The sequence below is a fragment of the Eleutherodactylus coqui genome, chromosome 1, assembly GCF_035609145.1.
Source record: "Eleutherodactylus coqui strain aEleCoq1 chromosome 1, aEleCoq1.hap1, whole genome shotgun sequence".
Lineage (NCBI taxonomy): Eukaryota > Metazoa > Chordata > Amphibia > Anura > Eleutherodactylidae > Eleutherodactylus > Eleutherodactylus coqui.
This window is the reverse complement of record NC_089837.1, coordinates 250,403,206-250,415,718: the sequence shown is the minus strand read 5'-3', so window position 1 is coordinate 250,415,718 and position 12,513 is coordinate 250,403,206.

The following is a 12,513-nucleotide window of genomic DNA, read 5'->3' as shown; positions in this document are numbered from 1 at the left end:
ATATGTGTGACAGCTGCAGTAGAGAATTGAAGAATTCCTCTGCTGCATCTGCCACTTTTAACTAGCGGGGGTGAAGGAAACATCTGCCGCATGCGGCAGATGTGTTCTTCATCCCTGCGGGGGTCACGGTAAGGGTAAGTTTTTTTGGTTTTTTTACACTAAAATGATTGTTTTTCAGGGAAGGGCCTATATGTAAAGCCCTTCTATGAAAAACAATTCAGGGGTGCCAGCAGAGCATTGTTTTCAACGGAGCTGCTGGCAGCAGCCGCGGCTCCATTGAAAACAATGCACGCAGCTGCATACACGCGTGTTTTTGCACGTACCTAGGTGCACACCTATGTACGCACCTATGTACGTGCAAAAACACGCCCGTGTGAAGCTACCCTGAGTTAGTAAGTCTGTCAGAGACAGAGGCAGATAGTCAGTAAAAGCCCTTTTACACACAATGACTATCGCTCAAAATTCATTAAAACTATGGCTTTTGAGCAATAATCGTTGTGTGTAAATGCTAGTATCGTGCACTTGTTGTTGGAACAATGATTTTAAGTTGAGTTTAAAAACCATTGTTTAAACCACATGTTGGTAGCAGGAGATAACATTGCATTCTCTGTGCAGCCCCTGAGAGAAAACAGACCACAGGCTATTATCTCCATGGGAGCTAAAGATTCTATTGTTTTCTCTAAGCAGCCCATGTCAGAACAATGGAACTAATTACAAAGCTGTGACTTCCTGCTGAGTTCTGCAACAGCTCCTTTAGGGCGCGGTCACACAAGGGTAGGCGTATTTACGTTCGCACGTGCGCAGCGTTTAATCGACGGAAAGAACGTTTTTCGGTGATCATGACCAGAGCTAGAAAGCGTATTATCGTTTGTTCCTACTTTGCAAACTATCTTTTCGGCCATCGAATATGCGTTGGCGCGTATTTCGGTCGCATATGTTCCGTTTTTTTTTCGGGTTGCCGTTTTTAAGCGACGTAAAATCGCCCGTGCGAACGAATACATTGGAAACCAATGCCTCAGATGGTCACATTTATACGATTGGGCGCAAAAACGCGCCGTTTATGCGCTCGTGTGAACGCACCCTTAGGCTCATTTGCATGCAAATAAAGCTGATAAAATACTAACGGTGATTAGTGCCCATTAGTAATTTATGCAAAATGATTGCTCAAACCTGTAATTCTCCTTATCTTTTGAACAAATTTTGAGCGATCGTCTTTGCGTGTAAATGGAGATTAAGTCTCTTACCTCATATAGTTAGCTAGTTAATTGGTTTTCAACAGTGACAGATGGCTAGGCACTCTGTTAAAATTAGTAATAGTAAGCATTACAGTTAGTTAGTGAGTCTGCTGAAGACAGTCACTAGAGATGAGCGAGCACCAAAATGCTCGGGTGCTCGTTGCTCGAGCCAAACTTTTCGCGATGCTCGAGAGCTTGTTTTCGAGTAACAAACCCCATTGTAGTCAATGGAGGACTCGAGCATTTTTGTATATGACCGATGCTCTGGATAGGTCTTCACTTGTGAAAAACCAGAAAATATCAGAAATACATGGGAACACCACAGAAACGGATAGGGCAGGGCAGGGGCAGCATGCAGGGCTGCATCTCAGGCTCCCAGGTCCCACTATTAAGCCACATTAGGGGCAAGAGTCTGCCCCTCCTAACAATTTTTACTTTGAACAAACCCTCATTAGCAAGGCACACCTTAGCAAAGCACCACACTACCTGCAACCAAGCACAATCACTAGCTGGGGGTCACACCGCAGCCTCTTCTCCTGGGTTACATGCTGCACGACCCTGCATCCACAGCGCACACAAAAGTGTCCCTGCCCAGCCTTCAGCTACCCTCATGCCACAGGCTTGCTTCATAGCTACACCACCCTCATGTCTATTTCCAAGTGTGTCTGTAATGAGGAGGAACCGGAGGCACACACTGCAGAGGGTTGGCAGGGCCAGGCAGCGACCCTCTTTGAAAGTGTGGGCGATAGCCCACAATACTGTTGAGAATTGATGAGAAATTGACGTTCGATCTTCACGTGAGCGGACCCAGGGTCAAGCTTGTTCCAAGCCTCCATCTTGTGTGACCCAAGGTGCCGCGAGTTACAGAGCAATGGGGAATCCATGTGACCACACACGATTCATTCTGTGTTGGTGTCGAATAGCTCAATCGACACCGCAAGGGGAAAGCCATCTGCACTCTACCCCTACCCAAGTCAGTCAGTGTCTTTGTGCCAGACAGGTAAATTGCCGCAATGGGAATTCTGTGTGCACCCACAGCATAGGTGGGTCCAAGGAACCCAAAGACATTAAACTTGAAGAAATCAGAGTGCCCCAACAAGGCAGACTTTCACTGCGCCGAGGACATAGGCTCCTGCCCACACCCTCAGCAATCGCGGGCATGAAGCAGACTTTGATGCTAGTTCAGCTGCGAAGGTCTCATTAAATCAGTTACGTTTTCTTTCACCGCTCCAATGACTGGATTAGCCAGGAAAAAGTTCCACAGGCCCAACCTGGTGCAGTTGCAGTTCCCCCGGGACATAGGCTTCAGCCCACACCCTCAGCAATTGCGGGCATGAAGCGGACTTCGATACTAGTTCGGCTGCGAAGGTCTCAGTAAATCAGTTACGTTTTCTTTCACCGCTCCAATGACTGGATTAGCCAGGAAAAAGTTCCACATGCCCAACCTGGCACAGTTGCAGTTCCCCCGGGGCATAGGCCTTAGCCCACACCCTCAGCAATCACGGGCATGAAGTGGACTTCGATGCTAGTTCAGCTGCGAAGGTCTCAGTAAATCAGTTACGTTTTCTTTCACCGCTTCAATGACTGGATTAGCCAGAAAAACGTTCCACAGGCCCAACCTGGCACAGTTGCAGTTCCCCCGGGACTTAGGCTTCAGCCCACACCCTCAGCAGTTGCGGGCATGAAGCTGACTTCGATGCTAGTACAGCCTTGAGCGTCTCATTAATGCAGTAATGCTCCTCTTCTTTGGCCCAAACCAGTGTATAAGATAACTGTGGTAACACGAGAGCAAATACATGATGCCCAGTGCTGATCCCCTGACCCCAAGCAGGAGGAGGAGGTGGCCTTACAAGGTCAAGAAACCATGACCAGGACCCACTGTAGCCTGTGTGGGAAGTATGTGAGCAGGCCCTTGGTCCGGCGCGGTCCCAGCAAACACACTGTGGTACCCAAGGTGCCGCGAGTTACATAGCAATGGGCAATCCAGGTCCCCTCACACTATTCATTCTGTCTAGGTGCCCAAGCATGGCAGACTTTCACTGCGCCGAGGACATAGGCCTCTGCACAAACCCTCAGCAATCACGGGCATAGAGCGGACTCCGTTGCTAGTACAGCTGTGAATGTCTCATTAAGGCAGTAACGCTCCTCTTTTGTGGCCCAAACGAGTTTCTCAGATAACTGTGGTAACACGAGAGAAAATACATGATGCCAAGTGCTGATCCCCTGACCCCAAGCAGGAGGAGGAGGTGGCCTTAGAAGGCCAAAGAAAAATTACCAGGACCCGCAGTAGCTTGCATGGGACATATGTGAGCGGGCCCTTGGTCAGGCTTGGTCCCAGCAAACACCCTGTGTGACCCAATGTGCCGCGACGGACATAGCAATGGGAAAATCCATGGGCCCAACCACTATTCATTCTGTGTGGGTGTCGGATACCTCATCGACACCGCAAGGGGAAAGCCATCTGCACTATGCACCCTACGCAAGTCAGTCAGTGACTTTGTGCCAGACAGGTAAAACACCGCTATGGGAAGTCTGTTTGCACCCACAGCATAGGTGGGTCCTAGGCAACCCAAGACATGAACCATGAAGAAATCAGAGTGCCCATACATGGCAGACTTTCACTGCGCCGAGGACATAGGCCTCTGCACATACCCTCAGCAATCGCTGGCGTAGAGCGGACTCCGATGCTAGTACAGCTGTGAACGTCTCATTAAGGCAATAATGCTCCTCTTCTGTGGCCCAAACGAGTTTCACAGATAACTGTGGTAACAAGAGAGAAAATACTTATTGGCCTCGGCCCACAATTCATGCCCTAGTCAGTGAGTGTTTTTGGGACAGATAGGTAAAACACCGCGATGGGAAGTCTGTGTGCGCCCATAGTATAAACAGACCCCTGTAACATTCCAGTAGAAAAGGTATAAGCAGACCCCATTTCTGTAGTAGCAGTATAGGCAGACCCCTGTAACATTTTGGTAGCAGAAGTATAGGGAGACCCAAGTAACATTTCGGTAGCAGGAGTATAGGCAGACCCTAGTACCATTTCTGTAGAGGTATAGGCAGACCCCTCTAACATTTTTATGTAGCAGCAGTATAGGCAGACCCCAGTACCATTTCTGTAGCAGCAGTATAGGCAGACCCCAGCACCATTTCTGTAGTAGAAGTATAGGCAGACCCCATTAATATTTATGTAGTAGCAGTATAGGCAGACCCTAGTATCATTTCTGTAGCAGCAGTATAGGTAGACCCCAGCATCATTTCTGTAGTAGAGGTATAGGCAGACCCCAGTAACATTTCTGTAGTAGAAGTATAGGCAGACCCCTGTAAAATTTATGGAGCAGCAGTATAGGCAGACCCCTGTAACATTTACGTGGCAGAAGTATAGGCAGACCCCAGTAACATTCAAGTGGCAGCAGTATAGGCAGACACCAGTAACATTTATGTAGCAGCAGTATAGACAGACTCCTGTAACATTTACGAGGCAGAAGTATAGGCAGACCCCTGTAACATTTATGGAACAGCAGTATAGGCAGACCCCTGTAACATTTATGTAGCAGAAGTATAGGCAGACCCCATTAACAGTTATGCAGCAGCAGTATAGGCAGACCCCTGTATCATTTCTGTAGCAGCAGTATAGGCATACTCCAGCACCATTTCTGTAGTAGAAGTATAGGCAGACACCCAGTAACATTTATGTAGTAGCAGTATAGGCAGACCCCAGCACCATTTCTGTAGTGGAAGTATAGGCAGACCCCTGTAAAATTTATGTAGCAGCAGTATAGGCAGACCCCTGTAACATTTACCTGGCAGAAGTATAGGCAGACACCCAGTAACATTCTTGTAGCACAAGTATAGGCAGACCCCTGTAACATTTAAGTGGCAGAAGTATAGAAAGACCCCTGTAACATTTACGTGGCAGAAGTATAGGCAGACCCCTGTAACATTTAAGTATCAGCAGTACAGACATACCCCTGTAACATTTATGTAGCAGCAGTAGAGGCAGACCCCTGTAACATTTATGTGGAAGAAGTATAAGCAGACCCTTGTAACACTTACATGGCAGACGTATAGGCAGACACCCAGTAACATTCTTGTAGCAGAAGTATAGGCAGACCCCTGTAACATTTAAGTGGCAGCAGTATAGACAGACCCCTGTAACATTTATGTAGCAGCAGTATAGGCAGACCCCAGCATCATTTATGTAGCAGAATTATAGGCAGACCCCAGTAAAATTTCTGTAGTAGAAGTATAGGCAGACCCCTGTAACATTTATGTAGCAGCAGTATAGGCAGACCCCAGTAACATTTACGTGACAGAAGTATAAGCAGACCCCTGTAAAATTTACGTGGCAGAAGTATAGGCAGACCCCAGTAACAGTTATGTAGCAGCAGCATACGCAGACCCCAGTATCATTTCTGTAGCAGCAGTATAGGCAGACCCCAGTAACATTCTTGTAGCAGAAGTATAGGCAGACCCCGTAACATTTTAGTGGCAGCAGTATAGACAGACCCCTGTAACATTTATGTAGCAGCAGTATAGGCAGACCCCTATAACATTTATGTGGCAGAAGTATAGGCAAACACCCAGTAACATTCTTGTAGCGGAAACATAGGCAGACCCCTGTAACATTTAAGTGGCAGCAGTATAGACAGACCCCTGTAACATTTATGTAGCAGCAGTATAGGCAGACCCCAGCACCATTTCTATAGCAGCAGTATAGGCAGACCCCAGTACCATTTCTGTAGCAGCAGTATAGGCAGACCCCAGCACCATTTCTGTAGTAGAAGTATAGGCAGACCCCAGCACCATTTCTGTAGTAGAAGTATAGGCAGACCCCATTAATATTTATGTTGCAGGAGTATAGGCAGACCCCAGTATCATTTCTGTAGCAGCAGTATAGGTAGACCCCAGCATCATTTCTGTAGTAGAGGTATAGGCAGACCCCAGTAACATTTCTGTAGTAGAAGTATAGGCAGACCCCTGTAAAATTTATGGAGCAGCAGTATAGGCAGACCCCTGTAACATTTACGTGGCAGAAGTATAGGCAGACCCCAGTAACATTCAAGTGGCAGCAGTATAGGCAGACGCCAGTAACATTTATGTAGCAGCAGTATAGACAGACTCCTGTAACATTTACGAGGCAGAAGTATAGGCAGACCCCTGTAACATTTATGGAACAGCAGTATAGGCAGACCCCTGTAACATTTATGTAGCAGAAGTATAGGCAGACCCCATTAACAGTTATGCAGCAGCAGTATAGGCAGACCCCTGTATCATTTCTGTAGCAGCAGTATAGGCATACTCCAGCACCATTTCTGTAGTAGAAGTATAGGCAGACACCCAGTAACATTTAAGTAGTAGCAGTATAGGCAGACCCCAGTATCATTTCTGTAGCAGCAGTATAGGCAGACCCCAGCACCATTTCTGTAGTGGAAGTATAGGCAGACCCCTGTAAAATTTATGGAGCAGCAGTATAGGCAGACCCCTGTAACATTTACCTGGCAGAAGTATAGGCAGACACCCAGTAACATTCTTGTAGCACAAGCATAGGCAGACCCCTGTAACATTTAAGTGGCAGAAGTATAGAAAGACCCCTGTAACATTTACGTGGCAGAAGTATAGGCAGACCCCTGTAACATTTAAGTATCAGCAGTACAGACATACCCCTGTAACATTTATGTAGCAGCAGTATAGGCAGACCCCTGTAACATTTATGTGGAAGAAGTATAAGCAGACCCCTGTAACACTTACATGGCAGACGTATAGGCAGACACCCAGTAACATTCTTGTAGCAGAAGTATAGGCAGACCCCTGTAACATTTAAGTGGCAGCAGTATAGACAGACCCCTGTAACATTTATGTAGCAGCAGTATAGGCAGACCCCAGCATCATTTATGTAGCAGAATTATAGGCAGACCCCAGTAAAATTTCTGTAGTAGAAGTATAGGCAGACCCCTGTAACATTTATGTAGCAGCAGTATAGGCAGCCCCAGTAACATTTACGTGACAGAATTATAAGCAGACCCCTGTAAAATTTACGTGGCAGAAGTATAGGCAGACCCCAGTAACAGTTATGTAGCAGCAGCATACGCAGACCCCAGTATCATTTCTGTAGCAGCAGTATAGGCAGACCCCAGTAACATTCTTGTAGCAGAAGTATAGGCAGACCCCGTAACATTTAAGTGGCAGCAGTATAGACAGACCCCTGTAACATTTATGTAGCAGCAGTATAGGCAGACCCCAGCATCATTTATGTAGCAGAATTATAGGCAGACCCCAGTAAAATTTCTGTAGTAGAAGTATAGGCAGACCCCTGTAACATTTATGTAGCAGCAGTATAGGCAGCCCCAGTAACATTTACGTGACAGAATTATAAGCAGACCCCTGTAAAATTTACGTGGCAGAAGTATAGGCAGACCCCAGTAACAGTTATGTAGCAGGAGCATACGCAGACCCCAGTATCATTTCTGTAGCAGAAGTATAGGCAGACCCCTGGCAGCAGTATAGACAGACCCCTGTAACATTTATGTAGCAGCAGTATAGGCAGACCCCTATAACATTTATGTGGCAGAAGTATAGGCAAACACCCAGTAACATTCTTGTAGCGGAAACATAGGCAGACCCCTGTTATAAGGGTCTGCTTATACTTCTTCCACATAAATGTTACAGGCAGACCCCAGTAACATTTATGTAGCAGCAGTATAGGCAGACCCTAGTATCATTTCTGTAGCAGCAGTATAGGCAGACCCCAGCACCATTTCTGTAGTAGAAGTATAGGCACACCCCTGTAACATTTATGGATCAGCAGTGTAGGCAAACCCCTGTAACATTTACGTGGCAGAAGTATAGGCAGATACCCAGCAACATTCTTGTAGCAGAAGTATAGGCAGACCCCTGTTACATTTAAGTGGCAGCAGTATAGAAAGACCTCTGTAACATTTATGTAGCAGCAGTATAGGCAGACCCCTGTAACATTTATGTGGCAGAAGTATAGGCAGACCCCTGTAACATTTTTGTAGCAGCAGTATAGGCAGACCCCTGTAATATTTACGTGGCAGAAGTATAGGCAGACCCCTGTAACATTAATGTGGCAGAAGTATAGGCAGGCAGACCCCAGTAAAATTCCTCTAGCAAGAGTATAGGCCAACCTCTGAAACCTTGGGGTACCATGAGTGTAGGCAAAGGCTGGAAAAATTAGTTGGATAAGAGTGTAGGAGTAGGCCCGAAAAATTAGTGTACCAAGAGTACAAGTGTACCTCTGAAAGATTTATCAACCGAGAGGGCAGGTGAAACTCATAAATATTTTGACATTTCAGCGTGATGACATGTTGTTTCTGGAGGAGGAGTAGTAGGAGGAGGACTAATATCAGAGACAGATTGACAAAGCTAAATGCCCCGTTTTTCCGGTGATAGAGAAAAGTACTTTTATCTGCGGTTGCAGAGAAAAGAATCCTTAGGTTCCGCTGCTCTCCGCCGGTGGAAAAGAGAAGTCTGGGGAAATCCAGGCTTTGTTCATCTTTATGAGTGTAAGCATGTCGGCACTGGCAGTTGACAGGCAGGTACGCTTATACGTGATGATTCCCCCAGCTGCAGTAAACCACCCTCTCTGACAAGACGCTAGCAGCAGGGCAAGCCAGCACCTCCAGGGCATACAGCGCAAGTTTGTGCCACGTGTCCAGCTTTGACACCCAATAGTTGTATGGAGCAGAGGCATCACGGAGGACAGTGGTACGATTGGCTACTTATTCCCTCACCATCTTTTTACAGTGCTCCCTCCGACTCAGCCTTGGCTAGGGAGTGGTGACAGTTTTTCTGGGGAGCCATAAAGCTGGCAAAGGCCTTGGAGAGTGTTCCCCTGCCTGCGCTGAACATGCTGCCTGATCTCTGCGCTTCCCCTGTTACTTGGCCCTTGGTACTTCGCCTTCTGCCACTAGCGCTGTCAGATGGGAAGTTTACCATCAGTTTGTCCACCAGGGCCCTGTGGTATTGCATCACTCTCAGACCTCTTTCCTCTTCGGGAATGAGAGTGGAAAGGTTCTCCTTGTACCGTGGGTCGAGAAGGGTGTACATCCAGTAATCTGTGTTGGCCAGAATGCGTCTAACGCGAGGGTCACGAGAAAGGCAGCCTAACATGAAATCAGCCATGTGTGCCAGGGTGCCAGTACGCAAGACATAGCTGTCCTCGCTAGGAAGATGGCTTTCAGGATCCTCCTCCTCCTCCACAGCCGATACACGCTGAACAGATGAGAGGCAAGCAGCATGGGTACCCTCTGCAGTGTGCCCAGCTGTCTCTTCCCCCTCCTCATGCTCCTTCTCCTGCTCTTCCCCCTCCTCCTCCTCCAAAACGCGCTGAGATATAGACATGAGGGTGGTCTGACTATTAAGCGACATACCGTCATCCCCTGTCTCCTGTTCCAACCGCAAAGCGTCGGCCTTTATGCCTTGCAGCGAACTTCTCAGCAGGCATAGCAGCGGGATGCTAACGCTAATGATTGCAGCATCGCCGCTCACCATCTGGGTAGACTCCTCAAAGTTTCCGAGGACCTGGCAGATGTCTGCCATCCAGGCCCACTCCTCGGTAAAGAATTGGGGACGCTGACTACCACTACGCCGCCCATGTTGGAGTTGGTATTCCACTATTGCTCTACGCTGCTCATAGAGCCTGGCCAACATGTGCAGCGTAGAATTCCACTATGTGGGCACGTCGCACAGCAGTCGGTGCTCTGGCAGATTAAACCGATGTTGCAGGGTACTCAGAGTGGCAGCGTCCGTGGTGGACTTGCTGAAATGTGTGCAGACGTGTCGCACCTTGCCAAGCAGGTCAGATAAGTGAGGATAGTTTTTAAGAAACCGCTGAACCACCAGATTGAAGACATTGACCAGGCATGTCACGTGTGTGAGGCTGCCAAGCTGCAGAGCCGCCACCAGGTTACGGCCGTTGTCACACACGACCACGCCCAGTTGGAGGCTCAGCGGCGAAAGCCAGCGGTCGGTCTGCTCTGTCAAACCCTGCAACAGTTCGGGGGCCATGTGCCTCTTGTCACCTAGGCTGAGGAGTTTCAGCACGGCCTGCTAACGCTTGCCCACTGCTGTGCTGCCGCGCCACACCGACTGCTAGCGACGTGCTGCTCACATTTCTTAATTGAGAGGTAGAGGTTGCATAGGAGGAGGAGGGTGGAGAGGAGGTGGCAAAGGCCACTGCAGATACCAGCACCGAGGTAGGACCTGCTATTCTGGGTGTGAGTAGGACGTGTGCGGTCCCAGGCTCTGACTCGGTCCCAGCCTACACCAAATTCACCCAATGTGCCGTCAGGGAGATATAGTGGCCCTGCCCGCCAGTACTTATCCACGTGTCCGTGGTTAAGTGGACCTTCCCAGTCACCGCATTGGTGAGGGCATGATTGATGTTGCAGGAGACATGCTGGTGTAGGGCTAGGACGGCACACCGGTAAAAATAGTGGCGACTGGGGACCGAGTAGCGTGGGACCGCCGCCACCATCATGTTTTTTAAAGCCTCCGTTTCCACAAGCCTGTACGCCAGCATCTCCAGGCTGATTAATTTGTCAGTGTGCACGTTTAAAGCTTGAGCGTGTGGGTTCGTGGCGGCGTATTTGCGCTTTCGCTCCAACGCTTGTGCTAGCGACAGCTGAACGCTGCGCTGACAGATATTGCTGGATGGGGTCGAGGACAGTGGATATGAGGGTGTGGGTGCAGGCCGGGAGGCACTCGTGCCTGTATCCTGAGAGGAGGGTTGGATCTGAGTGGCAGGTTAGGGCACAGGGGAAGAGGCAGTGGTGTGACCTGGAGGCGGTGAACGGCCTTCGTCCCACCTTGTGGGGTGCTTAGTAGAGATGAGCGAACGTACTCGGATAAGCACTACTCGTCCGAGTAATGTGCTTTATCCGAGTACCTCTCCGCTCGTCCTGAAAGATTCGGGACGCGCTGCGGAGCGGGGAGCTGCAGGGGAGAGCGGGGAGGAACGGAGGGGAGATCTTTCTCTCCTTCTCTCCCGCCCGCTCTGCCCCGCTCCCCGCTGCGACTCACCTGTCAGCAGCGGAGCGCCCCGAATCTTTCAGGACGAGCGGCGAGATACTCGGATAAAGCACATTACTCGGACGAGTAGTGCTTATCCGAGTACGTTCGCTCATCTCTAGTGCTTAGCCATCATATGCCTGCGCATGCTGGTGGTGGTGAGGCTGGTAGTGGTGGCTCCCCGGCTGATCTTGGTGCGACACAGGTTCCCTTATGTCTGATTGAAGATGCTTATGACAAAGTTCTATTGGATAAAAGACCCCCTTTTGTTTCTGAAAAAACTAACGGGGGTGATAATGATATGGAGATTAAGAAGAGTGATTTTAATAAAAAACTTTTATTTTTGACTAAATTTAATACACAATATAAATCAATAGAAAGAATAATGAAAAAGAATTGGGACCTATTAAAAAAGGACCCATTCTTATTCAAGGAAATTCCTAATACCCCCATGATCGTCTATCGAAGAAACAGAACTCTCCAAAACATCATTGCACCATCAGATCCTCTAAAAAAAATTTTAAACAACAAAAAAATGATCCAAGATAAATCCAGCGAGCATAGTGGAGGCGCGTATAGGTGGAAAAAAAGTCGCTGCAAATGCTGTGCTTCTATTCCTAATGGAAGAAAAGAAGTTTTTGTGAAACGTGAACGGAAAATAGTAGATTTAAAACAATACTTAAATTGTGAGTCCACATGGGTAATTTTATTTATTGGAGTGTCCCTGCGGACTTCAGTATATTGGTCGGACGACAAGACCCCTCAGGATGAGAATTAACCAACACTGTTATAATATAGTATCGGGTTTTTTAAAACACAGTGTGTCTTGTTATTTTAAAGAAATACACAAATAAGACTACTAAATTAAGTGTTACGCCATTGGAAACCATCCCTTCCAGATCGTTCTCCCGCCTACGTGAGCGGGAGATGTTCTGGATTTTTCAGATGGATTCATTACATCCTAATGGTTTAAACGAAACCTTAGAAAAAATCTCATAAACACCACCACTAATGTTGTTTCATAGGATTTTATTATTATTATATGTATTTATTAAGATTTTTATCTATGCATTTAAATACCTTTGCATTTTATGACTTGATATGTTTTTAATTTTTGTGGTGTCTGAATTTGGTAATAATCACCATTGGCATATATACTGTAGAGCATTATATTATATTATGTATTTATTGGCACATATAATGTAGAGTATTATAATATATTATACTATACGTATTTATGAGAGTTTTC